The following is a 10,868-nucleotide window of genomic DNA, read 5'->3' on the forward strand; positions in this document are numbered from 1 at the left end:
CAGCCATACTGGGTCAGACCAATGGTTTATCTAGGCCACTATCCTGTCTCTGACAATGGGAAGTGCCAGATTCTTCAGCGAGAATGAACAGAACGGAACCATTTCAAGTGACCCATCCCCTGTTGTCCAGTCCAAGATTCTGGCAGTCAGAGATTTAGGGCCACCTGAAGCTTGGGGTTTGCATCCCTGACTAACCTGGCTCATAGTCATTGGTGGATCTATCCTTCGAGAACTTATCTGATTCTTTTTTTTAACCTAGTTATACTTTTGTCTTTCACAACAGCCCATGGCAACAAGTTCCGAATCTTTCCTCATTTGAAACTCTTTTCCTCATTGGTTGCTATGATATTGTAAGGCTGGAGTTCAGAAGTTTCTCAGTTTGTCCTGCATTAATTCATTTTTTATTTATTTGTATTGTGGTAGCGCCTAGGACCATGGACCAGGACCTTATTGTGCTAGGTACTGCACAAATGACAGTCCCCGCCCCACTTTGCTGTCTTGTGTCTGTCTTTCCAGTAAACAATGCCACTCCTGCTCATTTAAACTTCACAAACCATTCCCTTTAGCAGTGTGCAGTAAGTAAAAGGAGCATTGCATTGACTTGAATGTCATAAGTTTCTGTTTTATCATGGTACAAATGTCCTGTTTTCAGCACTAAACACAGTACATTTTATTGGGCTAAATCTCATCAGTGACTCCAAGTGTTTTTTTCCAGATAGAAAGTAGGAAAAAGTTTAATAGTCTAACAACTGGCCTTTTAATTATTGATGTCTGTAACTCTCGAGATATAAGGAAGTAATAAATAGTCCCAGGTACAACTTGTGGGTTTCCTAAGATCCTCTCTCTGACCACCACTAACATTTGACCAATTTATACCATGGTTCAATGACCTCCGAAAATTCACTGACCTCAGCCTGTTGGCTACTCATTGGTTTTTCTTCAAAATAAAATGCTGACTTTTAATTATCAAATTCACAGGGTCTCAGTTCTACAGGACAATTTATAATATTCATGAGAGCTGGGACTTAATTAAGTTTTCAAGACAGACCTGCCCAGTGGAGCAAACTTGAGCTCCTAGGCAGGCCCCTGCTCCCTGGTGTAGCCCAAAAGGGATTCTGCACAGATGTAGGGATGTGCCATCACAGAGCAACTTTCAGGACTGGAGCCTTGGGGGGGAGCAGTCATTCAAACAGAAAGCAGCTCCTCTGCTTATAACTTTCTGGCTTGTCTCTATAATTATTTCAGGGGTGTGTGTTTAAATAAAAGCTCTCGTCTAACCACACTCTTTTCCGGCTTGATATTGCAGAGAAGTCCCCATAATCCTGGAGGTCAGTCTCTTGTTCAGTGACATTATTGCAGGATCAAGTAGGAAACAAAGTTGATATGGAAAAGGGCAAAGTTGAAGCATAAAGTCAAATGTCTTGGATAAATAGCAAACAGCACAGGAACAAAATTATGGAAAACATGAAAAGTAGCCCTGGATCTGAAAGTCTTTTTTTTTTTTTTTTAATGAAGCTGTGGAAGCTTAAAAAACTTAAAATATATGTGATCTTCTGGAATGCCAGAGGCTACATATTGTGACTGCTCAGTGTGCTGACAGGAATGCTGTTTGGTAAATTGTGTGGTAAACTAGTTTGTAATAGCAACAGTAACAACCCTGCTGCTATCATGCTCTGACAACCCAAATGGTATGTGCGTAACACACCTAGTCACTTGGGATGCCTGGATGTCTAGTACATTGTTGTTGCTACCTGAAACAAATAATATAGAATAACATGGTTTTCCTTCCACTTTGTCTCCCTAATCTATTAGACCTCAGTTCCTTATAACAGGTAAAAGATGGAAGGTGGGGAAAAAATAATGGAACCCAATATTTAATTCCCATCCTCTTATGTGTGTGCAGTTAGCACTAGTTGCAGACCTATTAAATTCAGTGGAACAGTTCACAGATGTTCGAAAGGCAAAGCACGCACCATTTACCCTCACAAATCCAAATAATTTTCCCTTCGTGCAGCTTTCCGGTGGTAGCAATGGTGGAATCTATAGCATAGAGGAAGCATATACGTTTTTTACACTATGATGCCTGTCCTTACTCATCAGACAACACAGCTGTAAAAAAACCAACAAAACAACTTTGCTCTCACCAAACTACAGCTTCAACCAGTGGATGTGCATTAGTGGTGATTTTTGTGTCTGATTTTCCTAGTGTAGAAAAGGTCAATGGTTCAAAAACTCACTGGGAATTAGGTGCCTAAATACCTTTTAAAATCTGGGCCTTAAGTGCATAAATCACTTTTGAAAATGGGGGGCTTAGATTAAGTCACTAGGTCTTTTTTGAAAAGTGTACCCAAGGCTTTTCTGGATCTTGTATGATTTAGAGCTTTTTCAATTTAAAAAAAAATGCTGGTGTAAATCAGGGAAGTCAATGAAATGGTGCTAATTTATACCAGCTGAGGATCTTGTCCTCTGTCTCTCTATTTAGCTATAAGTCAATAAACCAGTGTACTTCATACAAATAAGATCTGCATCCAAATTAAAATTAAGGGCTCACGACTTACCAAGGAGATCCATTTTCCAAGCACAGCCACATACTCGTATAAAAGCATTCTCTTTTATTACAAAAGTTTTCAATGTTGTATAGAGTTTGCCACACCCACCACAGCAGCAGATTCTCAGTCCCCTGTTAACAGTCCTGTTATATCTACGTAGGTAACAGGCAAAATCGCTTGACAAAGGAGGTAAGAAAGAAGTACTTCCCTGTAGAGTTTTGCCCTCACTGAAGTTCCACCTCCCACCCCCCCACCCCCCCCCTCTACTTTCCTTTTAGCTCCTTACCTTATGTTAAGTGGCAATATCAATCACGCTGTCTCCCATCAGACCAGCCTTTCCACACTCACTCGTTTCCAGAAGTGTTGTGACTCAGCATAGCTTGCTGTATCTTCCATCACAAAATAGCAGACCTAGTGAACCCTCTGCAGTGCAGTAACTGAACATTTATAACCTCACAGGTTCCTTTGAATGAGTGTTACGATGAAAAATATATCTGTGTTCACCAGCTTCTTTAAAGGAATCTCTTCCTTTGTTTCTTGCTTTGGCCTGCTATCGCAGGTATTGGACTCTAGCTACCAAGGAATTTTATCCCCAAGGATAGGGGAAAGCAAACAAAAGTAGGTTTCAGAGTAGCAGCCATGTTAGTCTGTATTCGCAAAAAGAAAAGGAGTACTTGTAGAAAAGTAGAAATCCTGTAGTAATAGTTGCACTTTGGTTTAATTTGCAAAACATTATCCATTGCTTTCACTCATTATGCCTAAATTCAGCAAGAAAAATGTATTTGGGGCAGAGGCATATACTCTAATTAACACAAAGAGAAGCTTTCTTAAAATGTCCATAAAGGAATGCCCATTGTTTTTCTCAAGAGAATGAGAAATCAATGTTGCTATAGTCTGCAGGAAAAGGCTATGGATTACCTGTAAACTCATGCCACTCCCTGACACAGATCATTTTCCAAATCAATTATTCAGTTTGCAGCGTTGCAGAAAGAATACTGAAGGTTCTTGAAACCAACTCATCACAAATGACTAAAATGCGAAGGAGAAAATACCCAGTCTGTTGCACAGATATATAACAGCACAACTTCTGCTGGTGGTAATGAAAACTGGCTGAGCAAACACACCGCACACCATACTGAGCAAAAGGAAACTGAGACACGATGAAAAGCCCCAGAAACTCATGGAATGGAGAAGATAAAAAATGAAATATTTAAGTTGGTCTTGTGACTTTAGCCAAAATACTCAAACTTGGCTGTTTAACGTTAGGCTTACAAAAATGAGCCTGTAGCTCATCCAGTGCTTTCATTTTACACATACACTGCTGAATTCCAACCTCCTTTTGTACTGATAAAATGGCAGTCAGTGTCTGTTGCAGCCCTGTCCTCATGCCAGGTCGTAGCACAATTTCCACTGGTTCTGGGGCTGTCAGGAGCCAGAATGGGAAGGTACAAGAAGAGGTTAACTATACAGAGACACATATGGGGAGATGTGAAGCCAGATCCTCCTCTGGCTTCATGTGTTTATACTATGTACATCCATAGAATTCAGTGCGGTTATTCTTGATTTTATACCCACGTAGGATTTCTACACTGCAGCAGATGGGACATTTTCCACTGCATTACAGAAAATGCATGAGAAAATAAATGAACTTTATTCCAATACTTAGTGGCTGTGAATCCTGGCTCGAAGAATGGGCGTTTGGAAGCCTTACATCTCTGCAGTGAAATTCATTACAGGGTGGGCACCATTGGGTTCACAGTGCAATCTGCTAAGTGATTTCAAACCGACAAGGAGCTTTCTAAAAAGGCAGACCAGGAGCTGAAAATAATTGTGATGCTCCTAGGGAGCTTGTACATCCTAATCCCTTCAACCTGCAGTTAAAAATTCCTGTAAAATCTCAGGAGGGTTTTTTTCCCCCTTGTACAGAATGGCATGATAACAGGCCAGGCATAATTACTGTAACAGAAAACCTATTAGGGAAGCTACTTTCAGTTCCTATAATTTTGTAGAGAATTTAATTATATTTATTCAGTCTTGTAAGCCTTGTCAGCCTTTTGGCATTGTATGTCATATTATGCTTAGGCAAATGAAAAACATAGGTTAGCCACCTTTTTTGCTGTTTACATTTTGCTGAGTAAAACCCAAGTAGCTGTTTAAACCTTTAAATATGTTTTGTTTAGTAGAACCAAAATATATTATAATTTGTTAAGTGTTACCTTGTATATGCAGCTATGTCGTGTATTGCTCTGAGTATCTCTCTGAGATTTAAGTGCCAAAACCCCCAAAATAAGTTTCTCCATTCTTTATGCTACATACTGCCCTTGAACCTTGCATAGAAATCACATGGAAATCAATGGCAGTTCTATCACCAATCAAGGACTCCGAATATGTACATCAAGGATCAAACTGTGATAAGTGATGGTTCTTTCAGAACTCTTGGATGAATACCATCTGATCTTGGTGACTTATTACTGTTTAATTTATCAATTCTTTCCAACTCCTCCTCTACTGACACCTCAATCTGGGACAGTTCCTCAGATTTGTCACCTAAAAAGAATGGCTCAGGTGTGGGCTCTCCAGTGAAAACCAGTGCAAATAATTCATTTAACTTCTCCAACATAAGAAGGGCCCTACTGGGTCAGACCAAAGGTCCATCTAGCCCAGTATCCTGTCTTCTGATAGTGGCCAGTGCCAGGTGCCTCAGAGGAAGTGAACAGAACAGGCAATCATCAAGTGATCCAGCCCCTATCACTCATTCCCAGCTTCTGGCAAACAGAGGCTAGGGACACCATTCCTGTCCATCCTGGCTAATAGTCACTGATGGACCTATCCTCCATGAATTTATCTAATGCTTTTTTGAACCCTGTTATGGTCTTGGCCTTCACAACATCCTCTGGCAAGGATTTCCACAGGTTGACTGTGCGCTGTGTGAAGAAATACTTCCTTTTATTTATTTTTTAACCTGCTGCCTATTAATTTCATTTGGTGACCCCTAGTTCTTGTGTTATGAGAAGTAGTAAACAACACTTCCTTATCTACTTTCTCTACACCACTCCACAATGGCCTTGTCTTACTTGCATGTTTCTTTAGCATCTCAGTTGTTCAATGATTCAATCAATAACCCATTGATTGTTTTGGCGGGCTTCCTGCTTCTGAGGTACTAAAAGAATTGCTGTTAGTTTTTGTGGCTTTTGCTAGTTGATCTTCAAAATTTTTTTTTTTGCCTGCCTAATTGTATCTTTACACTTAACTTGCGAAAGTTTATGCTCCTTTCTATTTTCCTCAGTAGGAGTTGACATCCTATTCTGAAAGGATGTCTTTAACCGTCTTGTTTGCTCTGCTGTTTAGCCATGGTGGCATTTGTTTAGTCCGCTTACTGTTTTTTTAAATGGGGGTATATATATAGTTTGAGCCTCTATTATGGTGGGTTTTTTAAAGTTTCCGTGCAGCTTGCAAGCTTTTCACTCTTGTGACTGTCCCATTTAACTACCTTCCTCATTTTTGTGTAGTTCCCCTTTTTGACATTAAATGCTACTGTGGTGGGTTTCTTTGGTATTCCACCCTCTCCCCCTCCTTCCAACAATGTTATATTTAATTACATTATGGTTGCTATTACCAAGTGGTTAATCTATATTCACCTCTTGGACCAGATCCTATGCACTATTTAGGGCTAAATCAAGAATTGCCTCTCTCCTTGTGGGTTCCAGGACAAACTGCTCCAAGAAGCAGTCTGTCTAGAAACTTTATCTCTGCATCCCTTCCTGAGGTGCCATGTACCCAGTCAATAAGGGAATAGATTTTCTGTTTTTGTAGCCTCCCTGAGTATTTCATAATCACCATCCTGGTCAGGTGGTTGGTAATATATTCCTACTTCTATATTCTAATTACTCAATCATGGAATTTCTACCCAGGGAGATTTAAGATTTTTACTATATTTGACTCTATGCTTTCTTTCACATATGGTGCCACTCCCACACCAGCACAACCTTACTCTATCATGCCCTAGATATTTTGTACCCTGGTATTGCTACGCCCCATTGATTATCATAGTTCCACCAAGCTTCTATAATGCTATTTAATACCAGGCACTCAGTAGTTAAGCTGTCTTATTGTTTGGACTTCTAGTGTTTGCATACAGCCACTTATAAAATTTGTCAATATTTAGTCGTCTGCCTTCATATGATGTCGTTGAATGGAACTCTTTTTTTCATTTGACTGTTTCTCTTCAGTTCCTACCTGTACTTTATCCTCTCCTCCTTACTAGAATATAGAGAGACCCCTTTTAATAAGTCCTCCCCTCCGGGACATCTCTGTCCTAACTATCTGTTCCTCCATGCCTGTCGGTTTTTGCCCGGACCTTAGTTTAAAAACTCCTCTACACCCTTTTTAACTTTACATACCAACAATCTGGTTTCATTATGGTTTAGGTGAAGCCCATCCTTCCTGTACAGTGGAGGCGACAGGGATGGAGGGGTCTGTGCTTATTCAGTGAATCATCCAGCTGATATAGCAAGGAACCCTTCCTGACTAGATATACACACCTGCCTACCACTTTCAAGTTTCTTTTGCTTTTAGACAATAAATTGCTACAAAGCAAAACCTTAAAAGCCAAACTTAGCCATGGAGCCTGACTCTGTGCCCACTTATCTAAGGGTTATGGAAGGCAAGGCAAGTTCTAAAATACTTGGCCCAGTATTTATTCTTGCAACGGTTTCATTTTTCTGTTTAAAAAATATTTTACAAAAAATATCACTTGATCAGTGAGAGATGGGAAACTGTGTGTTTACAACAAAGTTGCATTGATATAGTAACTATGTATCATTAAATGGTTTAACAGCAGCATGTAATTTCTCAGCATGTGATGACTAATTCAGTACTGCCCCACGGATATCATGTATGTATCACAGTTTAAGATCAGATTATCCCAGATTTTTGGTTTCTGAAGTAACACCAAGCAAATAGATGTGCTACTTTCAATGTATTGCTATTTCCTCCTCCTTTTCCATGTTTGCAATAAGCCAGAATAGTGGGTAAGTGATAACTACTGGAATTTTATACTAATTATGGTCCTGTCCCATGGGGATAGATTGATTCCCATTGACTCTAAAGGGTATTGGACCAGATCCTGTAACACCTAAAGGGTAAGAGATAAGTGTTACATAGTCAATACGTTGCTTTCATTACAATCTTTTCTTGTTTAGGTTTTATGAAAAACCTCAGTTATCAACGAGATGTACATGGTCCAATGTGACATGAAAAGGTGCCTTGTTATTTTTAATAGGTAATTTAGTAATTATTTGCCTACTACAGATTTGGAGCGTAATTGTTCAACATCCCTTCTTGGGTTTTTTACAGATGCAAATCAGTACATTTCTGAGAACCCAATAAGTTACAGGTGACAAAGATGCAACTGAGTTAACACAGAGGTGGGCAAACTACAGCCCACGAGACCGTCCTGCCTGGCCCCTGAGCTCCTGGCCTGGGAGGCTAGCCCCCGGCCCCTCTGCCGCTGTCCCCTCTCCCCTGTAGCTACGCCACCACATGGGCGGTGCTCTGGGCAGCGGGGCTGCACACTCATGCAGGGCAGCGCGGTAGCGTGTCTGGCTCCGGCCGGGTGATGCGGCTGCCAAACATGCTGCTCTGAGCGGCATGGTAAGGGGGCTGGGGGTTGGATAAGGGGCAGGGGGTCCTGGGGGGCAGTCAGGGGACAGGGAGCAGTTGGATAGGGCAGAGGTTCTGGGGGGGTGGGGTCTTGGGGGGCGGTTAGGGGCAGAGGTGGGGACAAGGAGCTGGGGGGGTTCTGAGGAGGGCAGTCAGGGGGCGGGAATTGGAAGGGGTTGGATGGGAGGGGGCCAGGCCGTTTGGGGAGGCATAGCCTTCCCTATCCGGCCCTCCATACAGTTTCGCACCCTGATGTGGCCCTCGGGCCAAAAAGTTTGCCCACCCCTGAGTTAACATGACCAGAAGTTGATTGAAAAGCCTTGTACTTTTTCCCTTTGATGGTCTAAATGAAAGTTATGAGAGAATTTAGTTTTTGTTGCATTTAACTCTAGTAGCATTGATGACTGCAATTCTATTAATAAAAGGTTGCCCTTGAGGGTAAGTCTACCCTGGAGAAAAATAAAACCCACAGCAACGGGTTTCAGCGCCTGTATCAACTGACCCGTCTTACAAATAGCTACATTTGGCTAATAGGGCTAAAAATAGCAGTGCAGATATTGCGGCTGGAGCCCCGGCTCCTCGGCCCACCCTCCTCACCGGGTTTCAAGAACCTGGGCCCCAGCCTGAGCAGGAACAGCCACGCTGCTATTTTAAGCCCTGAGTCTCGGCTCTGAGACTTTTGCAGTGTTGCTGTACCCTTAGAAAGGAAGTATGTGCTTTTCTAGGTCAGAAAAGAGATGGTGTGAGCTCATGTGAAATTTAGTCTCTGTGTATGGCATCTTATGCAAATAAGGGATGGATTCCTAATTCCTTTCAAGGTGTTTTTAATATGTAATGTACTGTTGTTTGGTTTTAAATAGCAGCAGCGATGTTAAAAGTGAAGTAACAGCAGAAGGTATTCTCTTGTGAATGTAGACATGCCAGACATTAGATCTAGTGTAATATCAAGTACTGGATCTGTTCAGAGCCTTGCTACACTATGTTGATCATCATAATTAAAGAACAAGTAATTGATTGGTATGGGTCTGGAGAACGTTTTCAAGTGTTGCCCAGGCCTTCTTGACCTCCCTTAGACTCCCCGCTCCTGTTAGGGTCAATATACTTTCTATCATGATTCACTCCTCTCATCTATAGTACATAATAAACTGGTATGAGTCTGGGTTTCCACTGTATGGAATGTAATACCTGTGCAAGTGTTTGTTTTGAAACTGTCACCTTCTTTTGGTTGAATACTTATTGCCACACATAGTTGAATGCACTTGAGTTTTGGAATCTGTAACCTTCTGGTACCTGCGTTCTACAGAAGCATGAATTTTTCATGACTTGCCATTAATGACCACATAAGAAAAATATGAAATTAGTGCATCCTCTTTTGAAATGATATCGAAAGTCTCAGCCTAATGCCAGATAGTAAGAACCAGGGAGGAAGGGAATGATATAAACAGAACCTCTTCTATGCTGTAGTTCTCAGTAGACTTTTTCCCTATGGATGTTCCACTGATTCAATTTTCTATGTAAATTACATGCTCCTTGATCTGCTCAGTACAATATTCTTCTTGTGTAGCCCACACAGAAACCTTACAACTGCCAGAATGTGGCTGTTTATGTATTCAGTTGATAGCTTTTTCTCCTGTTAACCCTTGATGTAGAACACACACAAGATTAACTTCACCATAGTTACAAAGTGCCCCAGCCCAAGGCATATGTGCCACTTCAGCTTCCTTTGAGGGACTTATAAGAAACATATGGTGATATTTACTCCCATGCAGAAGGCCAGCACAAAGTTCATGCATCACTTAAGTGGTTTGCTAGGCAGAGTATGACTATACAGAGATCAGGAAATTTCCACTGAACTTCTTCAATCATCCTGAGAAACTTTATTTCAGTTATTTGGGGTTTGTAAATGTATTGATCAACAAAATACAAGGAAGAAACAGATCAAAGAACTTTTGATCTAAAATATTTATTTGGACTGGACCAAAAAGGTGTCGCATTACTTGTATAACAAACAATATTTAATGGATGTATCATCTCTTTCTAATGCAAGCTGTCCTTTGTTTCTTATTCAAAATAATGTAGCAAAAGGAAACTAACTCAGGGCTTTGGTTTACTTTTTTTTTTCCAATACAAAGTAAAAAGTGGAGCAGTCACAAGTGATCTGAGATTAAACCCCACAGCTATAGTCAACATAAATTTCAAGAATCCTTTAAAAAAAAAACTTTTACACAATATTGTTAAATCCCATATAAAATAATTTACTATTTTAAATATTGTTTAAATATTTTATCTATCTTTAAAACTATTAACTTTTTAATTTATGGTTGGAATTGATTTTTGGCATAATGACAATTTATTTTTTAAATATTAAAAAGCTTCATATTCAATATAAAAACAGACAAAGTAATGTCTATTGTCCACTAATATTGTATATGATACCAGCGCTCTAGAGTGAGCTTTTTAGTGTGTTTGCCAGACAAGTCACTTGAGAGAACTCACTCACCACAGTGTAAGATCATAACAGATCACTATCAACATGTATCTTCTATATATTATGTACACACAGAGTATATAATATTTAATTCCCAACTTGATGCATAGGGTTTTAAGTGTACTTCCCCCAGCATTTAGATCAGACTATCTTTTAGCACATATACATAT

The 10,868-nt window shown here is 40.3% G+C and overlaps 1 long non-coding RNA gene across 1 annotated transcript in view; it reads right to left on the bottom strand.

Annotated features, from left to right (window-relative positions):
• The window catches only part of LOC141994523 (uncharacterized), an 83,854-nt gene extending 80,805 nt beyond the window's left edge, over window positions 1-3,049 (bottom strand). The window contains exon 1 of the long non-coding RNA XR_012641154.1: window positions 2,836-3,049. This is a non-coding gene — a long non-coding RNA (uncharacterized LOC141994523). The remainder of the gene's footprint in view (window positions 1-2,835) is intronic.
• Window positions 3,050-10,868: the final 7,819 nt, after the last annotated feature.

This window comes from Natator depressus, chromosome 10, assembly GCF_965152275.1.
Source record: "Natator depressus isolate rNatDep1 chromosome 10, rNatDep2.hap1, whole genome shotgun sequence".
NCBI classification, from domain to species: domain Eukaryota; kingdom Metazoa; phylum Chordata; order Testudines; family Cheloniidae; genus Natator; species Natator depressus.